A 25093-nucleotide genomic window follows, 5' to 3' on the forward strand; every position below is an offset into this window, starting at 1 on the left:
CACTGTGGGCTATAATTGTGCCAGAGAAGGGAAAATGCTACCTCCTTGATATCTGACCTCCAAGGAGCATTCACCCATTTTTCAGAAATATCCTGGATATGATGTTAATCAAACTCTCAGTCAGTTTCTTTCCAGTTCACTAGTACAACCTCACAAGCCATATATCCTATTCCACCCCTGCTGTACATTAACTAGGTCTCCAACCACTACATCAACACCATTCCCCTAACTGGCTCCCCGTTACCCAACCCATGTAGCCCAAGGGAACATTCCTTCCAGTTCAGACGTTTCAGTGCCCCAGCGTAGAAGGGGCCCTGTCTCAGGTAACATACACTAGAGGGAATCCTGAAGTCACTGATGCTTTTTCTCTAGTCCCTCATGCCATGGAAAATACCAACCCTAGAAGACAAAGTCAGAACTGCTCCTTAGGATTGCCAAGGCAATCAACCTTTATGAGTGCAGAATACTTCCCCTTTATCCCTCAGGGCAGCTAGTGGGTTGAACTGCTCACCTTCAAGTAAACAGCCCAATGCTTGTCCCATGGTGTCAGAATTGGCAAGAGTTCAGGTGGTAGGTCTGGTAGAGTATCTCAAACTCTTCTTTACTTCATAGTTACACTCAGACTACAAAATCTCTGAGCTTCTACATCTTTTCCTGAAGTTTCCTCATATTCACATGAATGGCTCCAAAAACCAGAGGCTTAGTTATAATTGGAGAAAAAGAAGAGTCTGGGAACAAGACGTCCAAGTTATCACCATTTATGTTCTAATACATTCTTTAAAAATCAAGGCAAATCTGACCAAAGGAACAACAGAAACCAAGGATTGAGTACATGTAATAGTTAACGCAGTACCTTCTGTTTCTACATATTTATTGTGAAATTCTTTAACATTTCTAAGAGACCTAAATTTTGCTGTCATATTACATAATTCTGAATCCCACACATCAAAAACTAGAGAGAAAAAGTGCTGAGAGAGAAAGACAGAGAGGGAGATTTGTTGATTTTCCATTTGGTATTCAGAATTCTCACATCAGAAAAACAGTAATAAATGTATGAGGGAGCATTTAAAATCTGAGTCTCACTGCACCTTCAATACAAGGAACAACTGCATAGTGGTGCAAACAGAACTAAATGGAAAAGTTATCCATGGAGGAGAGATACGCTGGCAGGCATGTCTGTGCTCCTCCCAACTCCTACCACTTAGAAGTAAAATGATCATTTCCAACATCAAAATGAGGCATCTACCTCAGCCTTCAAGTAGATTGGGGTGGGGAGGGGGATCTGCTGAGCCTCCCCTTGACATGGCTCTTGGCACTGGCCTTTGCCTTGGCATATGAATTTGCCTCGACCATCCACATAATGCAGCTTCTGCTCTTTCTTGCTTTTCTCTCCAGAAACCATACAGGTCGTGGAAGGCAGTGATGTCAATAAACTTGATCTTCTCCAAATACTCCATCACTTTCTGGGCTCTAGAGCCCCACAGGAATTCGTAGCATGGAGGATCAGATTTAAGCACCTGCAGGTACTCCAGGTACTTTTCCTGCACCAAATCTTCAGAGAGAAGCTTTCTAGTGTCCCCAAAGATGAAGTGCTGTGGGCCATCGTAGATCCCTAACTCATTCAGGAATTCCCACATCTCCTCCCAGGTGACCGTTATCCTTGAGGTAAATCGAGTCCAGGAAAGGCACGATGAGCCCAGTCTTGGGAAAGTCACAACCGCCATTCAGAATCCCCTCCTCGGTGATCTCCAACTGACTGACCAGAACATAGGTTTGACTATTGGAGTCGACTGCCTTCAGATCAAGGCCAAAGACCAGCTCCATGTACTCAGGCTCTCTTCAGCACCTCAGAGAATTGCTCCTTGTACCTTTTAGTGATGATCTTCATTACTTCTGCCTTGGTAAAGGGCTCCTTCAATTTATACTTTAACATCAGGAACTGCAACAAGAGGCTCACCCTTCTGGTCAGGGGGTCCCTTTGAGACTTCTCAGCAGAAGGTGTGGACTTATGGGTATTTCTCCTGCCCACATGGTGACTCTGGGCACCTTAAGCAGCTGTAGTCCCTCAAGCATCTGCAACAGCCTTGGAGGTGGAGGCAGCTGCTTCACACGCCTTTGGAGCAGAGGAGGAAGCCTGGTGAGAATTCCCAGAAGCAGTAGCAGGTGAAGAGGTGGGTTGTCCCTCCTCTGTGTCAGTGGTCTGGGCCAACTTCACGCTGCTGGCGTCACCTCGATCCTGGGCCTGGAGGCATTTCTTACGAGAGCAGAGTTTGCTCTTCCGACCATGAAGCTTGATGACTCCCTTCAAGGGCAGCAGACCAGGACACAGATGATGTGGCTCTACTAAAGATGGGGAAGTTAGAAGGTGTGAGTGAGCCCCTCAGCAAAGAGATGCCTCCCTGACTTTCACAACCACCCTCTTGCCAATGCAGAGTCCTTTGAGAGTCCTGCTCTGGGAACCCACAGTGCTCTAGTCACCTGCTCGGGTACCTGGCAAGGTTATCTGAGATGCAGTGAGGATGCACACTACCAGGCCTGAGTGGGCTTTACAGGGATGACAGCAGGCTGACTGAAGGGACTTCCTGTGCTTGGCTGGGGAGGGGCGATGTCTTCACAGTACACTTTTATGGACATTGGATCAAATACTGACTGTGCATTCATCGCTCCATGTTGCTACTCTGAAGTTGATACCCCAGGACATAACCAATAGCGTCATCATGTCAACCATTAGCAGGACCTGTGTCCCCATTCGCTTTGCTACTCTGATGATTTGACAAGAATTTGTGTGTCAATAAAGACAACAAGTACGTTTTAGTTTTACTTTTCCCCTCTATTTTTAGTATTATTTGTTTTAGCCCCTCAGAGGACCATTTAGGTTTGAGGCATAAAGAATTGGCAGGGTTTTTTTTTAAAGAAATGCACTATATATATTTAAGCAGCACTTATCAATAAATGAGGTCACCAACTGTATCATGTTAAATAACCTTGTTAAACCCCCGTATAGGTGATTATCTTGTTAAACCCATGTATAGGTGATTCTATTTCTTTTTCTACCCACAGTCTCCTCCTTCCTTCCTCAATATGCTATCCTGTCCCACTCCCTATTCTGGATCTTTCTCTCTGGCCCACCCTGGGATGCAGAAGGAAGGGGAGCAGCAGACCACCATCCAGGCAGGGCACCGGATGTGCTGAAATAATAGGTTAAAATCCTGTGGTGAATGGGCCTGCAGGCCTCATTCAAGCCCTTCAATTTAACGGACAGTGGTGATAAATTTTAGCCCTCTTTGACATGGTACCACTCCCTCTATGCATAACCCTCATTTCCCTGGGATCCCCAAGGAGAAATTGGACTAGGTGGGAGATCCCTGCAGCTGTCATGGCACTTTCTCTGACTCCTGGGTGACCTGGAAATCTGTCTTCTGCTCACTGAAGTCCAATCTCTTGTAGGAAGACAGAGACCCCAACTGTGGAGATTCCTGAGGATAAATAAGGTTGCTAGTCAGACACGGACACACCCAGCATCTCCATGGGTGCTTGGTGGGGGAGGAAATGAGGTTCCCAGAGTACAAGGTGATGGAGTTATTTCAGACATCTCTTAGACTCCATATCAAGATAAGCAAAAATAAAATCCTCGAAATTTGATTGATTCCGACTGATAGCCATGGTATAGGCAGAGTAGCACTGTCCCCTTTGGGTTGGTTTCCTAGGCTGTAAATCATCCTGGGAGCAGAAAGCCTCTTTTTTATCTTACAGAGCAGCTGGTGTGTTCGAACTGCTTACCTTGCAGTCAGCATCCCAATGCATGTTCCACTATGCCATCAGGGCTCTGTAACCACTAGTTCCTCTTTGTGAAATAGCTAACAAAACCAAACCTGTTCCCCATCGAGTCAGTTCTGGTTCTCTGTGAATTCTAGTTTTAAAAGAAACCAACTCCCCACCATGGAGGGAATCCCTGCGCACAGAATAAGATTAGAGGACACAAGAACCACCCCATGTGCTTCCTAGTGTTTCAGTCTTCCCAGGAGCAGCCAGCTGAGACCTGGGCAGGAAAGTGTGGTCTCAAATTCAGAGGCATGTAGGAGCACAGCCATCACTATAACCCAGGTGTCCTGCTCCAGTGTAGTGCCCCTCACATCTCCCTTCATTGTGATACAGGATATTCTGCGCCTGGATCCAAGTTCCCACAGGAATCAGCCATGTATGTCCCCATCCTCATCTGAATCAGGTTGAGCTCCAGCAGCTCCCTGTCAAGGTCCTGCTGCAACATTTTTCAGATTATCTTTTGCTGTAGTGTGGTGCTGGCATAGTTATACTCCCACAGGTCAATCGAGTTAACAACAAAATCCTGAAATTAACTCAAGCCACAAACATAAACAAAGGTGTGCTGGTGCCTCTGGATCAGCGTTAGGCTGCTCCCCTCAGGCTGGTGGTCCAAAATTCAACAGCTGCTGTGAGGAAGAACCATCAACAGGCCTCAACACCCTGTGTAGGGCCGCTCTGTGTCACGATCAACATGATGATGGGGGTGTTCTGTTTGTCTATGATAAAGTTGTTGTTTTTTAAATCAGGAAGAAACATATGATCTATAAGAACGATGCTGGATAAACAGGTGTGACAAACACGTTTAGACTATTCAAATATTGTCCAAAAGAATCAAACATCTGATGGGAACACCCCACGTATAAGTCCTCTACTTCATCCACTTTCTTCTGGGACATTGGTTACAGTCTGGAAGCACTGAAAAACAGAAGGATGTAGAGAGAGGTTATGTATAATGATACCTCCAGACTCCAAAAGGTTCTTGGAAGCTGTGTGAGGCAGAAACCGCAGAGAGAAGGCAAACTGAAGGTTCCACTATAAAGGAGCAATGGGAAAGTGGAAAAACTGCATCCTGGGAATGTGGGAAACCAGTCAAAGCTTTTATATGAGACACCTGTTGAGTTTCAGCTCTCTCAGGGTTCACTGTAGTCTCAGAATCTAGGGTGAGAGAAGATACCCCCAAATTGTGGGGGCAGGGAGGGGGAGACTGTACAGGGGATTTGTTAGCCAAATCCACTGTGTAAGAATTAAAAGGCATGCAAACAAACGTGGTATAAATAAAGTCAAATAGAGACACAGCAGAAAATGAATTTGCCCTGCTTTCCACAACAAACTGCTCATTCCCTTACTAGACAAGGACTCAAAGATTACTAAAGAAAGGCAAACAATCTGCGAAGGAGAAAAACAGATGGAGACATACATGGCAATAATAGGAGAAATAAAGCTCTAAACATACTCAATAAAGGATGGGACATATGTTTAGTAGCCCTAAAAATCAAAGACAAGAACAAGAAACCGTTGAGACCTTATTGTCTCCAACCATACTAGCCAACATTAAGAAAATAATCATTCCTTTTCTACTTATGAAAAGACAATAAGAGCACCATTTTCGTGAACAAATTGTGAATCTTTCAGATCTTCAAAGGATGATCAAAACACAAGCCATGTTTGCACATGGGACCCGGCTTCAGCAGGCGGCTCAGGTGCTCCTGGGACAGAGTCAGGATCTGTGCCACCAAGCCACTGGCCTTCGGTGGAGGATATGCTGGCTCGCCCAGATGCGGCCACAGCAGGCGCTCTGCACACACGCTCTGGGATCCCAGGAATCGCTGAGGGGAAGGGCGGGAGGTGGGAGCATTTCCCAGGTTGGAGCCCTTGCCTTTGAGAAGGGAAATGATCCTGTGACTCCTGGCCGTCTGCGCCTGCGCACTGGGGTCCACTCTTGGCTGAGGGGAGGAGCTTATAAAATCCTGGGAGAGATCAGCGTCTTCCTGAGAAGAGAATCACAGGTCAAGGAGATGCCATGTGGGCCTCGGGTGATGGCGACAGTGGGGTGTCCCGTGATTCAGGCAGTGCCGGGGATGGCCAGAAATGTAAGCACCACCCTGAGGACCAGCGTAGTCATAGAGGAACCCAGGGTATCGGAGACATAGGTGGCTGTGAAGGCCTCAGAGGCCATGGATGCCTAGGTGGCAGCAGCAGGCATTCGGGCCAGGATGGGGCCCAGGGGAAGCACCAAGAGGCGCCCAGTGGCCCTGAGGATCTCCAAGATGCAAGTAGCTCCAGGTGTATCGATCCGGATGGCCATGGTAGCTCTAGCAGTGACCTTCAAGTGCTCCCCGTTGCCCTCAGAAGCCTGGTGGCACCTAGGAACCCTGAGCGCTCGAGCGATGAAGAGGCAGTGGGCAGAGCAGACCCTCCCACTCCTGTGGCAGTGCAGGCACAGACTGCACCAGTGCAGGTTGGAGATTCGATGCTTGCACCTGGAGGTCCAGAAAACCGAAATCTCGACTTGTATCCTTTGAATAAGAAACTCGCCCCTCCCCCTCACTCCCCAAGGAGAAGTCCTGTGTGTCCAGTGTGACTGTCTCAGGGGAGTTTTTGTCCAATGGCTGTGGCGAACTCCAGTGATCTGGGGGGATATAACAGCTGGCGCTACTGAGGGGCTGGCATACAGGGGTGGTGGGACAGCAGGCCCATGTAAATGGGAGGGAGGCATTCTAGGCTTCTTTGAGCTGGCCATTGCTTAATGGAGGCCAGAAAGAGAAGGTGTCCTGCTGAAGCCTGCACTGAGAGGGCCGAGGAGGCTGGGGTTCAAAACCAGTGTCCGGTGTTCCCTTAACCACATCTTTGCAGCACAGTGGCTGTCCCATTCCGGTCTCCTCTGGAGGCAGAGCAGGCTAGACGTAGCCTGACCCTAACATCACCGAGCTACCGAGAACAGATTAATATGCAGTTGACTGTTCAGGGCAGCGTCCTGACTATGTAAGTTCTAGAAGGGGCCTGGATAGATGAGGGTGGCAGGTACTTGGCCTAATATCAGCCACAGGGAGCGCATATTGGAGATAAAATGCAAACCCACTGCTATTCCAAGGCTGTCAGTCCATAAGGAGACAGCCAGCCTGACCTTTCTCCTTTGGAGCACAGGTGGGTTTCAACAGTGACCTTGGGTTTAGCAGTCCGAGGGGTTAATCTGTACCTCACCCCAACCCCCAGAAGAAGCTGACTCTGGTCTAAGGAGGTAGTGAGTGCCCTCACTGTGGTGGCTTTGCTTGCCTTGAAACTGATATCCTGTCCCCTCACTTTAGCAGATGGAGTGGAGAAGACCCCCTTGTGTTAAAAATTTCCATCGACTGTTTCCTGGAACAAATTAGCCTGGTGAAACGCCATCTTGACAGCTTGGCACCTCCAGATCTGAGAAACCTGGAAGGGCAGAGGGGGGCTGATGCCTAGGCTTCCTTCCCATCGTACCCAGTGTTTCTTCCCCAGGGCACGGATTGCTGGAGTCGTTTGCCACCAGGAGCCTGTTTGCTTGAGTTAGACCTTGAGCCCTGAGGACCCACTGCTTTGGTTTTCTTGTTTTGGGGGAAGAGGGCGCTTCAATATCTGTTACTCCAGAAAATAAAACTGAGCTGCAACATTTCATCCCAATATTTGAGGGGAGGTTCTGGGACTCAGAGTTCCAATTAACTCAATAGAATTGAGCACACTTGGAAAACCAAAGTTCATTGTTTCTCAATTGTTTTCTGTCATCAGCAATCAGCACTGCAAACATTTTGAAACTGATTTTTCCTTGTATCTTTGCATGTATTTATTAGTGTATGCATCTATGTATGAAGTGTAAATTTTTCAGGAGGTTAACATTAAAATTTTCTTGTGCACATTGGATTTTTTCATGAATTTTTATTTCACATGTATTTCCTGTCACTGAACTTCCTGAAAAATAGATCATAGTAGGTGTGTTTAGAAGATATTCTATATGCGTCCAGTGCACTGTGAAATAAAGTAGACTAATTCAGTGTATTCAGGAAAGACTTTACGAGGAATTTCAGCTTTGGGCATGGATGGTTGGGCAGAGAGCTACTTTAATGAACAGTGAAATCCCTACTGCAGAATTTTTGTGTGCATCTAAGGTTTACACGACCATGGCAACATATGTACAAATATGCCTTACACAATGGATGGATGTATGGATTGTGATCAGAGCTGTATGATCCCCAAATGAAATGATTTTATAAAGTTTTTAAAATCTCACTACAAAGATTTTTCATTGCAACAGATTATTTAAACCCTCTCTCAATGGACTCAAACTTCTCCCCTCTGTTTTAGCAAGCCAGGGAAACAGCCATGCCACCCCTGCGTGTCTGAATAGATCTCTTCCCTGTGGGGTTTCCAAGGGGTGACTTTGTAGAAGGACATTGCCAACCCTAGCTTCTGAGGCCCTGGTGTGTGCACCAACACTTCTAACGTGTCTGTTCACAGGGTGCAAGTGTACTGTTTGCACCTCCCCTGGGTGCCAAAGGCGAAGTGTTTTCTGCCTCTGTGGATCAGAAGAGAATTCTGATGGTTATTCAAGGGCAGAGATTTTGGAAGTGGGTTTTCACGCCTTCCTTCTGAGGCATCTCTGAGTAGATTCAAACTTCAGACCTATGTTTCACAGACCAGGGAATAAGTGCTTGCAAAACACCTGTGCGCCCCAGACAATTGTGCTCCACTGGATTTTCAAGGCTCCTCGAAGTACATTGCCAGCAATTTCTTCTGACGCATCTATAAATAGAATCAATGTCCTCACCTCCATTTTACCAGACTAGAGAAATACCTGTGGCACTAGATCTGTTTGTCAGCAGAGATCTCTTCTCTGTCGGGGTTTCCAGGGCTGACTCCTTGAACTGACATTGCCAGGTGTTCCCTGTGAGGCACTGCTCTGTGGATTGGCATATTTAACCATTTCCTGACAAACCTGGGCTGGTAGCAATTTACACTACCACTTTTCGGCTGAGGCGAACCCTGTTCCCTAAGACATTAAGCCTGGGTTTTTGGAAGTAAATTATCAGGCCTTTCTTCTGATTTGTTTTAGTGGGACGTAACCTTCTTACCTGTGTGTTCACAGCCTAGCGGGAGACTTGTTGAGGACTCCACCATGTTTCATTAGAGAACTGGGTACCGTCATCCATCAGTTGTGAGCATGGGAAGTTGTGTTTGCAGAAGTGGCAGGTCTGCTTGGGAAAGCTTCTGAAAAGACATGGAGGGAAGCTTCCCTTCTCTAAGCAGGCATTTTGGCCTCTCAGTGCTCACCTCCCTGGAAAGATGCTTTGGGAGAAATGCTCCCCATTGTCTGATCCTTTCTAATGCTTTCCCTGCCTTGGGGCTAGTTTGTTTTCTTTTTTTTTTTTTAAAGAAAATGGCCAGGCCTTTCTTATAGGTCATCTCTAGGTGAACTCAGGTTTCTGTGCTTTATGGCCCCAGCCTAGCAATTAAATGCAACACCTGTGTACTCAGAAGAAATCTGAGCTTCATAGGACTTTATGTAGCTTACTGTTTCTACACTAATTGCCAGACTATTCTTCTGAGAATTTACAGAGAATTCTTATGGGATTTTTAACCTTTATATGAGCAACCAAATGCATTAACTGTTTACACTACCGCTGTGTGTCAGCATGCACCTAAGCTCATTAGGATTTTAAAATGCTGGGGATTTTTGTGGGGGAAGGGTGTAGATTACCACACCTTTCTTCTGTGTTGCTTCAAATGGACTAAAAATCTAACCTGTGTTTTGGCACACCAGGAAAATTACTGCTAGCACCACTGTACCTCAGAAGAAAACTCAGCTCCTTAGGCTTTGCAGCAGCAGATTTTGGGGAAGCAAATTGCCATTCCTTACGTCTGAGGTGCCTGTGAGTGTGCTCAAACTTCTGAGCTTTCTGCGTGCAGCCCAGGGAAGTAACTGAAACATCCATGTGTGACAGAAGAGGGTTGTGCTCTAGAAGGCTCTCTATGGTAGGACGTTTTTATTTCTTGCAATGTCTTGGAAAGGACTTTCCTCTATGGCAGCTCTGAGTGGACTCAGACGTCTAACTTTGATGTTAGTAGGCCAGTGAAATAACTGTTTATAACATGTTGATGTCATAGGGGAACCATGTTGCATAGGATTTTCAAGACCTGGGTTTTTAGAAATTCATTCGCGTACCTTTCTTCTGAGGTGCCTCTGTGTGGACTCAAATTTCTAAGCATTACATAGGTCAAACAGGAAAATAACTTTTGATCTCCTGGGCATGAGAAACCAGGCTTCTAAGTTCCAGGTCTCAGGGTCAAAATCTACATTACAACTGGTCAGAAGACCTCAGTTATTCTAAACCTCAGAAGGAGGCGCAAGGTCACTAGGGTTGTGCAGGACAGGGAAATCACGCATTAAAAACCGCTGGCTGGCCATGGCCTCTTTGGTTACAGAGGATGTAGCACGCACATCCTTGAGCACCACAAGGTTAGCTGTGCACTTGATAGACTTCCTGAGAGGGGTCTTGATGTCTGGGAACCAAGAGGTGGGCTACTGTCTCCTCTAGTATCAGACAAGTTCAGGGCAGGGAGGTGAAGGGGGTCTGACAAGTCCTTTTACCTCTGAGAGGTGATCGCAGTCGCCTGCTTTACAGAGCAAAGAAGACGTGCGTGCCTTTTGTGCCCAAGTGTGTGACGCCATTCCCCCTGTGTTGCAGAGTTTGGGGTAACTGTTTCCTGGGGCCCATAAGCACAGGTATGGCCCCCAGAAATCCAGAGGGAAGTGCCAGCCACTTCTGAGGCCTGGGAGGCGGGGTATATAACGCCCCTGTGTCCCAAAGTACCACATCGATACCAGCCTGAGCACAGGAGAGAGGACCTGAGGATTCAGCCTCCTGGGTGTCAAAGGGAGGGGTTCACAATTTCACCTATTAATGCATGCTGCGCTCATGCCCCTTTGGTTTTGAAGTGGTGGAAACACGGCCTCCTGAGGTCTACAAAGAGGGGCCCCTCTGCCTGGCTTCCAGACCCTGAATTATTGGCTTGGTGGGTCCAAAGGAAGGTCCCACAAATGATCAGAGGACTAGCGAGGCAATTAGGCAATTCGGAGATAAAAGAGACAGCGGCAACACTACCCTGAGGAGTGTTGGGCTGAGCCAGCTAACAACTCTGCAGTCTAAGAGGTGAGACCGCAAACCCTTCAGCTCACGTGTGGAGCGGCCACTTTCCTGAGGAAGACAGACCTAGGGATAACATGGTTTCTGATAGCAACATGTGGAGACGTGCCTGGGTTTCAGAAGGCAGGCACCTGCTGTCCTCTGAGGAACAAGGCGGGATTTCCAAGTGGTACAAAGGTAGCCTCCGCAGTCGTAGCAGAACAGAACACCTGGAATGGCAGACGGCTTCAGCACCCCATCCTTGTTACTGAAGGTGGCACTGACTTTTGTGTTGTGAAGGGCTGATCCACCATCCCATTGGTTCAAGAGCAGGGGCAAGCCGTGTGATATTAAAGACCTGAGAATACACAACCTTGGGTTCCAGATCTCAGGGAAAATACCTAATTAATGACTCGACCAGGGGCCCAATTCCTTCTCATTAACAAGTGGTGGGGCAAAGGTGGCATTGTTTTCAAAATTCTGGAAAAAGCCACCCAGGGACTCTAAGCTGGGTCACTGTTTCATGGGTCCGGAGGACAGAGCATCAAAGGCTAAGTGAGCACTTGCTGGGCTCCCGGAGATGAATCAGTTTCTCCTGGAATCCAGAAGGTCCAGCTACCTTCCCCTAAAACCTGACAGCTGGGCCATTACCTCCCAGACTCAGTGCTGGAACCTTATCTCCTTTCAGCACCACAGGCCTGGAACAAGCTCTTCGGAGTACACCGAACCTGTTGGGGTTTAGAGGAAATAGGCATTTGCCTTCTAGGTCCCAGGTGCACAGGCTCTTGCCTCTCTGCTTCCCAAGAGAAGAATCATAGGGGCCAGAAAGCAAGAGAGCCAACACAGGTGCTTCTACTACAGGCATCTAGGCTCTAGAGGTCGGGGCCAACCATTCCCTGAGGAACAATATGCTAATCCCTCCAGTACTGGAAGAGGCAGGATCAGGGGCCCCTCATTCCCAGTGGGCATGGTTGAGCTTCTCTGAATTCTAACAATTGCAGACATCCCCTCCAGGGTTTCACTGGACACAGTCAACGGCAGGAGCATGACACAAACACTTTAGTTTTCCTGCTAAGTGGACTCCAGAGATCCTGGTTATCACAGTCTGGGTTCCATGCGAGGAATGCAAGCAAATGGAATTCCAAAGGCTAGGGTCCCCATTTTAAGTCACCCCAATGGAGAGACTATGTTTGGGCACCAGAGGGAGGTTCAAGAGAACCTTCGGGTTAGCAGGCCTACCCACCCAGTTAACCCAGGCCTGGAGCCATGATTTCCTGGGTTCAACAAGGCAGGCCATTGTCTCCATGAGGGACATAGAATGATGCTGAACCCTCCTGACCTTCCACTGGCAAGGCTATAGCCTCCTGGTCCCCATAGGGAACTCGATCATGGTTAATGAAGAGGGCCAATGCACCCCTGATTCCAGAGGCTGTGGACTAGCTGTGTTTATTTCCCAGAGATCATGACCCAGCCTCATGGTAGGGAATCCCAAGTGGCTGAATCCAATTGGGTGGAATTTCCACACCCCAGTTGCATAATTAGCAACCAAATACCCTGGACTACACTAGCCAATCCCAGAACTTCTTCCAAAGACTCAACTCATAGCACCCCAAGAGGAGAGAGGAGAACTGGCCTTGTGAGTTTCTGAGCCTGTAAATCTAACTCAACTCAAAAACCAAACCCACAAGGCAGGATGAAACTACTCTAGTGGTATCAGAAACAGAAACACTTTTCAGGAGTAGAAAGGCACATCTTTCTCCTGAGGTGTGGCAAATGGTTCTGAAATTCTGACTTTGCTTTTAGGATCCTGGTGTTTAACCCATTTCCCCCCAGGGATCCCTCCTCTGAGGGACTAAAGACACTCTAACAAGGGTGTTGTCTTAGCTCTTCATGTCCAGGAGAGAGAAAAAAATATCCCCATCTGTATGTATGTATGTATATCCCATTTCCCTAGGACCAAGGCAAGGGCCACAACAAGAAACTCATGTAGCCAAGTGGAGACTCAGCTTACTGGTTTCCAAAGGTTGGAGATGTTAGGCCTCAAAGGACTTTATGATCTTACGAGGGAGGCTTCTGTTTCTTGTATTCTCAGGAGAACCACGCTTGGGGACTTCCGGAGCTCCTGGGTGGGGGAGGTGCCATAGATTCCTGTTTTGCATAAATTGGGGCCAAATTTTCCCAGGTCCCCTTCAGGGCATCTATTGCCATGTAGGTTTTGCTGTGCTGGCAACCAACAGCTGTGTGTCAGACAGAGAGGGCCATTATTTCAAATTTCCAAGGGTGTGATTTTGAAGATCTGATTAATTAGAAATTGACTACAAAGCCTTTCTCCTAAACCACCTCTGAATGGACTCAAACGTCTTACCTTGGTGATAGCAGGCTAATGACTTAAATGTGTGTCAGAGGACAAATGTGTTCCATAGGATTTCCAAGGTCTGCGTTTTGAGACCAATTTTGCTAGGTCTTCCTTATGAGGTACCTTCGGTCCACTCAAACATGGAATCTTTGACCAGCAGCCGAGAGACAGGCTTATTTGCACCATAAATGTGGGTCAAAAGAGAATTCTTATCTGTAGTATTTTCAGGGACTGATTTTTTGGAAGGAATTGGCCAAGCCTTTCTCCTGAGGCACCTCTCAGTGGATTCAATCTTCTCATTTCGATTGTAGCAATGCAGGGAAGTAATGGTTTGCTCCACCCCTCTGTTTCAGAGAACTCTTCTCTAGGGTTTTCAATGACTTTATTTTTACACTTAGTATTCCAGGGCTTCCTTCTGTGCACCTCTTGGTGAATGCAAACATTTAACTTTTGTTTTAGACTCACAGGGAAATAACTTGTTGTACCTTTCTTTTGTGTCAAAAAGGAACTGTGCTCTGTAGAATTTTACCAACTGTAGACTGAAGGTTGATTGACAGACCTTCTCCTGGCTTGCCCTAAGTGGACCCAACCTTCCAATAATCACGTTAGCAGCCTAGTGAGTGGCTTGTTTGAAGCTCCTGCCACCTTGTGCATCTGAAGGGAAGAGTGCTCCATCGCTCTGTCAAGGGAAGATTTTCTTTAAGTTGGATTAAGGCCTTTTACAGAAGTTTGCCTGGGTGGACACCAACTTTAAATGTCTGATTTGTCAGACAAAGGGAATGAATTTTTGCACCACTGTGTGTCAGAAGACAAGTGTTCTCCATGTGATTTATAAGACCTGATTTTCTGGAGTTCAACTGCCAGGTCTTGTGCTGAGGCACCGCTCGGTACATTCAAACACCTAACTTTTGCCTTAGCATTCTTGAGAAGTAACTTTGCAACACTCCTACGTGTCAAAATGCAACTCTCCTCAGGAGAGATTTTTAGGGCTCATCTTTGGGAAGTAGATTTCCAAGGGTTGCTTCTCATGAGACTCTCAATGGACTAAAATTTCTACCCTTGGTATTACCAGCCTAGCCAGGAAACTCTTCACACCAACCCTGTCAGTCAGAAGAGAATTGTGCTCCTTAGGATTTTAAAGAACGGAGTTTTAAAAAATAAACTCCAAGCTTTCCTTCTGAGGCCCCTCTAAGTGGACTCATACTTTTAACCTTTGTATCAGCAGCCTCGTGAGTTAACCATCTATACTACCCTTGTGTCAGAATAGATCTGGCCTCCATCGGTCTTTCAAAGGCTGACATTCTGCAAACTAGATTGCCACGCCTTTCTCTGTACTCACACTCTGTACTCACACTCCTGGAATTGGTGTCTGTAGATTAACCTGTCAGCTTTGTGCCGCATATCTATGTGATGGAAGAGAACACTCCCTGAAGGGTTTGCAAAGGCTTAGTGTTTGCACTTAGATGGCCAGGACTTTCTTCTGAAACAGCCCTGGCCAGACTCAAACTTCACTTTCTGTTAGAAGCCCAGGGGCATAACTATTTGCACCAGCACTTCATGTCAAAGCACAAAGCCCCCTGAAAGCCCTGATTCTAAACAGCATTTACAAATGCTGACTTTTTTTAATTGATGGCCAGACCTTTCTTCTGATATACCTCTATTCTTAGGCCACACATCTTTCAGGTAAGCAGCCTAGAGAGTAACCTTGTTTCCTGGAAAGTAAGACATCCCCTGAAAATAAGACCTACCTACAGTTTTACCTCTCGCTGAAATATAAGTCTTCCCCAGAAAATAAGACCTCCCTGAATATAAGCCTCCCCCCAAGCTACCTTAACTCTGGACTCTGGACAGTAAAGACGGGCGGCGCCGCATATCTCACTGCTGGCCGCATTCAGCCAGAGCATACAGGGCGTGTGAGTTCTCTTTTAATAAAACAATAAATGGAAAAATAAGACTTCCCCTGAAAATAAGAACTAGTGCATCGTTGGGAGCAAAAATTAGTATACGACACTGTCTTATTTTCAGGGAAACAGAGTAACTGTTTTCACTTTCCCAGTGCATCAAAGGAAGTGTCCTTCAGATTACTGAGGGCTAATTTTTTGGATGTAGATTGCAGGCCTATTTTGAGGCACCTGTAGGTACATTCAAACTTCAAATCTTCTTGTTGGTAGGACAGGGAAATACAGTAGATGTTTGCATCACCTTTGTGTGTCAGAGAACAAATGTGCCCCTGTGGTTTCCAATGGGTGATTTTTTGGAAGTAGATTTCGAAGGCTTTCCGGCAAGGTGCCTCTGGGTGAACTCAAATTTCTTAAGTTGATTGTACTGACCTATGAGGGAAAACATCTCTTTATCACTCCTGAGTGCTAACAGAATTATTCTCCCATAGTGCTTGCAAGGGCTGATTTTTGGTTTAAGTTAGGTTGAAATGCAAAAGTTGTATTTTCATTTCCCTTTTGACTTATATTTAATTTATTCCAGTTATTAACATTTTATGCTTTACAGAGATCCTTTTTTCCATTTTAATTTTCATTGTTGTTAGGCTTTCTTTTTTTGTCTTTTGTGCATGGATTTGTGTGTATGTGTCTTCACTGCATGAAATCTAGAATAGGTAAATCTATGGTGTCCTTAAGTAACTAAAGAAATTCCTTAGGTCATGGCAGGGGAGGGGTAGGGAAAATGGGGGCTAACAAGGAGTATAAGAAATATAGATAATCTAAATTAGGTTGTGGCAATGATTGCACAAACCTTCTTAATATGATTGATCATTTGAATTTTATCTTAGGTCTCCTGGATTTCTGAGGACCAGATTCCTGCCGGCCTGAAGACAGGGTTGCAGGCCTATCTCTTGTGAGTTCCATGATATGGGGATGCTGGCTCCTGTGTTCCAAAAGGGGGGTCTTCACCACCCAAAGTAGGGTGGAGTAGGATTAATCCCTTCTGATTTCAGGGTTGGGAGAATCGGTCTCCCAGGTACAATAAGCAGGAGAAACCCACCCACAGACCAGGACTGGAATAATAGCTTAGGGGTTCCATGGAATGATGCCTCAGGGTATTACAGGTCAAGACTGCTAACTATGCAGTGTGGACTGACAAGAGGCAGGGACACCTGCCCTCTGGAACAGTAAGGGTTACAAAGCACACCTGAACTCCAAAAGGTGTGTCCACATGCTCCTATGTTCCAGAGGGGTAGGCCATATTTATACTGATAATGAGAGGGAGGGACAAAGCCCTCGTGTACTGAAACAGGCAGAGACACAGGCTTCTCAGTTTGAGGGCGGACCATCACGGCCCTGGGAAACAGAAGGTGGGCTCATATCCCCTGCAGTCTAAGACCTGGGCCAAAGGCAACTTAGTTAAGGGGCACCATTTCTCTAGGGAATAGAAAAACAGACCTAAATCTTCATAAACTTTATGATGTGCAGATATCGCTTCTTGGGTTTAAAGGACACGGCTACCAGCTGATTGACAGAAGGCCAGGTATGCAATGGAGACTCTTCTCTACTGGCTGAGAACCGTCTTATCTCAACCCCCTCTCAGGGCCATGCACCTCTTAGTTCACTCCTGACAGGCTTCACAGACCTCTTTCTGCTCATGATCCCTCTCAGGGCCCTCAGGACAGACCCCTCTCATCCCACCTAGGACAGACCTCTTCTCAGGTTCTATGCCTCTCAGTGTGTGCCTCATTTAGCTGCACCAAGAGCCAGCGAGCCCTGATTTGAGAATCAGCTTGCTGCCCCCAAACCGTCAGCTTTATGTCTCTCTGGACTCCAGAGAATGAAGATAACAGTCTCTGGGCTTCAGGGAAAGGTTCCAGCTATGACCCCACCTCTTCCATGCCAGGGCCAGTCCGACATCTTTTGGATTTCTCAAACAGGATGCCATTGGGGTTGGGTTTGAAGTTGCCTCAGGCCTCATGACTCCAGGTGGAGCAAGTGCCTTAGCTCTGATGATACGTGAGGCAGCCGCCCCGATCAAGGCCTGGTACCCAATCAAGGGCAGTCAGTCCTCTTGTCCTGTGAATCCAACTCGGATCAGGTGTTGCAATCCATGAACTGACAAGCCATCATCACACCATCTGTTGTAAGATTGTTTTCTCAGTTCATCTGCCTCACTCTGATGTTACAGCATTTGCTGCCCAGATCACTGTTTCCTTCTGTTGTGATCAAGTTGCTGTGGATCAGGAACAGCTTGATGGCACCTAAAACAACAACAAAATAGAAATAGGTTGTTCAGTATTGTCAGGTGTTTTCAAGTATATTCTCACTCTCCAGGTCCCTGTGTACAACACAGTGAACCACTGCAGGGTCTCCAGCATCCCCACAATTGTTCCTATGGTTGAGATTATTGTTTAAGCCATTGTTTTGACTCATCTGGTGGAGGGCTGGCTTTCTTTATTCTGTTTTATTTTTTCTCTCTTCACCTCCATTTTTACTGTATTTTTAATTTTTTTATTTGTTTTATCAGGGGCTCATACAACTCTCATCACAATTCATAAATACATCAATTGTGTAAAGCACATTTGTACTTCATTGCCCTCATCATTCTCTCCACTTACACCCCTGGCATCAGGTCCTCATTTTCCCCTCCCTCCCTACTCCCCCCTCCCACATGGACGCTTGATATTTATAAATTATTATTTTGTCATATCTTTCACTGTCTGATGTCTCTCTTCACCCACTTTTCTGTTGTCCGTCCCCCAGGGAGGAGGTCACATGAAGATCCTTGTAATCGGGCCCTCCTTTCTAACCCATCCTCCCTCTAGGTTCCCAGTATCGCCACTCACACCACTGGTCCTGAAGTGATAATCTGCCCTGGATTCCCTGTGTTTCTAGTTCCTATCTGCTCTAGCCAGACTAGCAAGGTAGAAGTGGGATCATGATAGTGGGGGAGGGGGGAGAGGAAGCATTAGAAACTAGAGGAAAGTTGTATTTTTCAACATTGCTATATCACACCGTCTGGCTTGTCTCCTCCCTAAGACCCCTCTGCAAGGGGTTCTCCATTGGCCTACAAATGGTCTTTGGATCTCCACTCTGCCTGACCCCCCCCCACCATTCACTATGGTGAATTTTTTTGTTCTGCTGATGCCTGATACCTGATCCCTTCAACACCTCCTGATCACACAGACTGGTGTGCTTCTTCCATGTGTGCTTTGTTGTTTCTGAGCTAGATGTATGCTTGTTTACCTTCAAACCGTTAAGACCCCAGATGCTACATCTTTTGATAGATGACCATCATCAGCTTTCTTCGCCACATTTGCTTATGCACCCATTTGTCTTCAGCGATCGTATCATGGAGGTAATAACACTATATGATTTTTTATTCTTTGATGCCTGATAACTGATCCCTCGGCACCTCGTGATCACACAGGCTGGTGTGCTTCTTCCATGTGGGCTTTGTTGCTTCTGAGCTAGATGGCCACTTCAAGCCTTTAAGACCCCAGACACTGTATCTTTGGATAGCCGGTCACCATCAGCTTTCTTCGCCACATTTGCTTATTCCCCCGCTTTGTCTTCAGCGGTTGTGTAAGGAAAGTGAGCATCATAGAATTCCATTTTAATAGAGGAAAGTATTCTTGCATTGAGGGAGTACTTGAGTGGAGGCCCAATGTCCCTCTGCTACCTTAATACTAAACCTATAATTATATGTACACAGATCTATTTCCCCATCCTCATATATAAATATATTTGCATATATACATATCTTTATCTAGACCTTTATAAATGCCTTTGCATCCATTTTACCAAACACGATGTCCTTCCCCATGGACTGGTCTCTCCTGATAACATGTCCAAACCTCATGAGCAAATATAGCCATCTTCTTTACCAGGAGAATCGTGGCTGTAATTCTTCCTAGATAGATTTCACTGCTCTTTAGGAAGTCCACAGTCCTGTCAGTACTCTTGTTAAGTACCACAAATCATATAATTATTTTCTTCTTCAATCTTCTTTTTTCCACATGCAATTTCACCTGCTTATCAGGCAGTTGCAAATGTCCATGAAGGAGCATCTTTGTCCTTCAATACTCTAGAGTAGTCTTGTGCAAAGGATTTATGCAGTACAATGTTTCCATCGATTTCTTGACTGCTACTTCCATGACCATTCATTGTGGATCCAAGCAAGACAAAATCCTGTCTCCATTTATCTTGATGCACCTATTGGTCCCACTGTGAGGATTTTACCCTTCTTAATACTGACAATGAGGTGAACAATTCAATCTTTTATCTTCAGCAGTAAATGCTTCAAATCCTCTTCACTTTCAGTAACAAATGTTTTTAGTAAGATTTCTTGCAATTGTTATACCACATTCTTCTTTATATACCACTTTTTTTCTGATTATTTGCTCAATATAGAGATTGAAGAAGTATAGTAAACATAGAACCCTTTCGCCCAACTGTACTGATTCTAAACCATGCAGTATTGCCTTGTTCTGTTCTGTTGCCTTTTGATCTAACCATATATAGATTCTCCACAAACACAATAAATTGAAGGAATTTCCATGAGTTAGTGCTCCATCAATGTCAGCAGTTTATTAATCTTCCTAGAATATCTTTCAATTACAAACAGAAAAATACAATGAATAAAGAGAGGTCCATTTCAAGAGAAGTTAAACCGATGTAATCAGTACTTCTCATTATACCATCTAGAGATCTTGGCTAAATACCACTAAGCCTGTAGCATTCTTTACTATATTTAAGGGAAAATCTTTGAGCCCTATTTGAAAATCAGTACAAAACGTATGTTCTGTTGCTGGTGGCATCTTATTGCTGTGTGAAAGAGGGCATGTTAAAGGCACCGGATGATGGCAAAGATATCAGTTATTCCTGGGGTTCGTTATTACTTATTTCTACTAAAATGAATAATAACTGGCTTATTCTCATTTGGTTTTAACTGAAAAAGCTCTTTTAATGCCAATTCCTATGAGCTTATGATGCTCTATTTAAATGCACCTAAGATCATTTGAGAGAAAGAAGATGTTTGATCATTATACATACATGGAATTGGGGAATTCATAGCAAAGTGTATCACGATGAAAGAATGTTATTTGTACTTTGCATCTGAGAGAACTCGTCCTGCTTTCATTCAGACACAGGGCATGCGGCTAGGTGCACTCACATTGTGGTGTTTTTTTGTGTTGTTATTTTTGTTTTCTTTTTTCTAAAATCATTTTATTGGGGACTTGTACAAATTTTATCACAATCCATACTTACATCAATTGTGTCAAGCACATTTGTACATTCATTGCCCTCATCATTCTCAAAACATTTGCTCTCCACTTATGCCCCTGGCATCAGGTCCTCATTTTTACCCTTCCTCCCCACTCATTCCTCCCTCATAAACTCTTGATAATTTATACATTATTATTTTGTCATATCTTGTCCTGTCCGACTTCTTCTTTCACCCATTTCCCTGTTGTCCATCTCCCATGTAGGAGGTCACATGTAGATCTTCGTAATCAGTTCCCCCTTTCCAATCTACCCTCCCTCTACCCTCCCAGTATTGCCAATATACCACTCACACCACGGGTCATGAAGAGACCATCCGTCCTGGACTCCCAGTTCCTATCTGGACCATTGTACATGCTCTGATCTAGTCTGATTTGTAAGGTAGAATTGGGATCATGATAGTGGGGGTGGGGGGGGAGGAAGCATTTAAGAACTAGAGGAAAGTTGTATTTTCGTCTTTGCTACATCACTCCCTGACTGGCTCATCTCCTCCCCAAGACCATTCTGTAAGGATGTCCAGTGGCCAACAAATGGGTTTTGGATCTCTACTCCACATTACCCCCTTCATTCACTATGATAAGATTTTTTGTTCTAATGATGTCTGATACCTGATCCCTTCGACACCTTGTGATCGCACCTGCTGGTGTGTACTTCCATGTGAACATTGTTGCTTCTGAGCTAGATGGCCACTTTTTTACCTTCAAGTCTTTAAGACCCCAGAAGCTATATCTTGTAATAGCCAGGAACCATCAGCTTTCTTCGCCACATTTGCTTATGCATCCATTTGTCTTCAGCAATCCTATCACAGAGGTGAGAACACAATGATATGATTTTTTGTTCTTTGATGCCTGATAACTGATCCCTTCAGTACCTCATGATCCCAACTACTAAATGTACACCTTCTCCTCTACCAAGAAGAATTTAGTTCCAAGATGGCATTGAATCTGCAGTTCCAGGAGAGGGACATATGTGATCACAGCTCACGGGAGCAGATGAAAGGGGAGGAGGAGAGAGTGGAGTGCATCCTGGCCCACCAGGCGGTGAGGACGATGTTCCCAATTAGAGCAGGCAGTTGACAGAGAGGACCACATGGGCAGCCCCACTATGAGACATGATGCTGCTCACTGACCCATAGCCCTAAAGGGGACAACACCGGAGACAAAGTGTGGGAATAGCACCCGATCGGATCCCACCTCACCGAGGCAAAACACTAAGGGGTTGCAACAGAACAGCAAGGGAATGGAGCTCCGAGGTCTCCAGGGAATGTTGAAGGTGGAATTTGGGGCCTGGGCGTGGTACCCCAACAGACTGGACTGGAAAACCCTCCTAAAATCCAACAAACAATCCGTGAACTAACTACAAACTTTTCTTTCTTGTTGTGTTTTTTGTTGTTGTTGTTATTGGTTTGTTGTTGTTTTGTTGTATATTGTTGCTTGGTTTTGCTCTGTCTTGGTTTTGCACGTTATTATCTCTGGAGGTCTATCTAAATAAGATAAGCTGGATGAACAATCTAGAGGAGAAAACAATGAGAAAGATAGTTTTGAGAGGGAATGGGAGAGGGGGAGGTGTGGGGGAAGATAATGGTGCTAACAAACCCAGGGACAAGGAAATAATAAGTGACCCAAATTGGTGGTGAGGAGGGTGTGGGAAGCCTGGTAGGGCATAATCAAGGGCAATGTAACCAAGAGGAATTGCTGAAACCCTGGTGGGAACTGAGCATGATAGTGGGACAGGAGGAAAGTCAAAGGAAATAGAAGAAAGAGCAGGGAGGCAAAGGTAATTTATAGAGGTCTAGATAATGACATATACATATGTAAATATATGTATATATTAGGATGAGGAAATATATCTATGTGCATATATTTATAGGTTTAATATTAAGGTAGCAGAAGGACATTGAGCCTCCACTCAAATACTCCCTCAATGCAAGAATGCTTTATTCTATTAAATTTGCATTATATGATGCTCACCTTCCAGACTCAACCGCTGAAGACAAAGCGGCTGAATAAGCAAATGTGGTGAGGAAAGGTGATGGTGCCCAGCTATCAAAAGATATAGCATCTGGGGTCTTAAAACTTGAAGGTAAACAAGGGGACATCTAGCTCAGAAGCAACAAAGCCCACATGGAAGAAGCACACGAGTAGTCAAATTATGTATCATGTAAGACATCAGCTGAGTCTTGTTGTCTCACAGGGTACATTATACAATTGCAACAGATCTCCTATTATATTAACATTTTCAAGATGTTTGGTTGTAATTAACATTTTCCTCATTTAGCTACATTCAAACTCTTACAGGATTTAATGAATTCTGGGGTCCTGGTGGCAAAGTGGGCAATCTGTTGGGCAGTTAATCACGAGGACAATTGTTCAAAACCACTAAAAGCACCATGGGAGGAAAAAACGAGGCTTTCTACTCCCATTAATATGTACAGTCTTAGAAATAGGGACTGAACTAATCAGAGTATCCAATATGGTCATTATGCTGTCAATACGAGGAAAGGGAGGTAGGCGTTTGTTTGTTTTAGTGTTATAAACTTCAGGGTTCACTATGTATAGGTTTAATGGTAATGATGTTACTCATTGAGGCATGTGTACATATGCTGTCATTCAGGCATATTGGGATTTTAAATTGTTTCGATATTTTCTATTCTATTTAAATATAGTATTTTTCTTCCTAACTAGATAAAAACAAAATAAACAAAACAAATAAATCAAGAAAAGAGCCACTGATTCATCAGTTTGGCTTTAGGAATTGACTCCTTCATCTCAAGTCCAAAGACCAGGCATCACTTGGCCTCCTGAGCTGTCCAGGGAATTTTTCCTCCAAGCAGGAAATAGCACACTGCTCAACACTGAAGCCTTTACTTCCATGGATCCTCCAAAATGGAAGTCTGGTAACATCACATCTGCAGAAGCTGATTTTGGAGCCTGTAGGAGCCGAAAGGACACTGGGGCTTCTAGCAGTGTAGACCTCATGGGCAGGTCTTGAGGGGCATCACAACTCTTTGCAGAGGGTGGTCTTTTAGTGCTCACTCACAGGCCCTGGCGTCCTCTTCTTCTTTGTTAGGACACTATAAATTATCCTCCACGGGTAATACGGTAGTTCTCTTGAAAGTACCACAATTTTAACTTTTGGTAGGGAACAGCAAAGACTGTTGGAAACTACATAAGTATGGGGTCGTATTTGTGGCCCAAATGCTGGGATTGTTGGTTTGCATTGATAAATGTGTGTTGTTCTGTAAGATGGACATGATGTACACCAACAATGATGTTTAGACAGAAGGAAAAAGAATAATTCTCCTTCGCTAAGGAAAACTGGAATGAACTTCATTAAAGGCACAAGTATGTACATAGCACACATCTGGTCCTTTGGGGTTGCCATTGATTGAACACTCTCAAAGCAAGAATTTTTAACCAACATCCAATGATGTCCTCATGGACAGACTTGGGAGAGTAGTGGTCTGCTTCTTCTCTAACTAAGGCATCAAAACTTATGCTCATGTGAGCCAGGACTCCTTGGTTCCTTAGAGCTGTCATGTGCTATGCCTTCTCATATACCCCTGGTCCCAGTGTGAGTTTTGGGTACTTGCTCTGTCAGTTCCTTTATATTTCACAAAATAAACTTTAGCAACCCCCTATATTAACACTGATGCTTTAAATTAACAGGGAAGCTTGTGCCCAATAAGCATTAGAACCACGGATATCGTGTGAAGTTGGAGATTGCATAATATTTGGAAGATATAGGTATCGGGGCAGGTGATGGGGGATAGAAGGGGAGGGGTGATATTCAGTTCATAGTAGTGGGTTTACAGAGCAGTGGACAGGGTCAACATTCCTATATTTAATAAACCCACAGTTCCAATAATTTTTGGCAAGATCCAGAGATACATGTCACCCTGGTTTCCCTTTCTTATCACCGGGGACAAACTCTAGGCTTCACTTGGAGTATGCTAAATCTCACTCCAAATGACACTCTAATGACTTCTGTGTGCAGTGTGCTCTTGATCAATAGTTTCCAGGAATATACCAGGGCCTTGACTTATCAGCATCAGAAATAGAGCTCTGAATCTGTGCAGGGTTCCAAGTGTACTGGGAACAGAGTACTGGACACCTGTCAGTCCTACCCCAGGTGTGGATGCCTCTGTGGTTGACTCACCACCTGTACTCCACAGTATGGAGTCAGAGGCAGTCTCCATTGCAGGCCATGATGGAGCCAAGGGAAGAATTTGAGACTGAATGTCCAGCTAGATCCATCCCAGTGTACGCTCATCCATTCCCACCATAGTCAAACTCCTACCCTTCCAAGCCAAGTACACTTATTTTTAATGGCCTGCTTTTCATAGTTCTAAGTGTCTCATGGATAAAATGTGACCTTTTTCGGGGCCTTTTATGTAAAGGTAATCTCAAAGAGGGTTTACTTCTTATGATATCACATCATGAGGAGTAGCTCTTTGGCTTCCAGGTTCATCATTGTTGTGAGACAGGACAATTTTTGAACAAGGAAATGCATCATATTGGCCTCAAGGTCTCAATACCAGTATG

General features: G+C 45.1%; 1 pseudogene; it reads right to left on the minus strand.

Moving 5' to 3' along the window:
• Window positions 1-945: 945 nt before the first annotated feature.
• Window positions 946-25093, minus strand: part of LOC142433216 (melanoma-associated antigen B4-like) — a 37888-nt pseudogene continuing 13740 nt past the window's right edge.

Source organism: Tenrec ecaudatus, chromosome X (assembly GCF_050624435.1).
Source record: "Tenrec ecaudatus isolate mTenEca1 chromosome X, mTenEca1.hap1, whole genome shotgun sequence".
Lineage (NCBI taxonomy): Eukaryota > Metazoa > Chordata > Mammalia > Afrosoricida > Tenrecidae > Tenrec > Tenrec ecaudatus.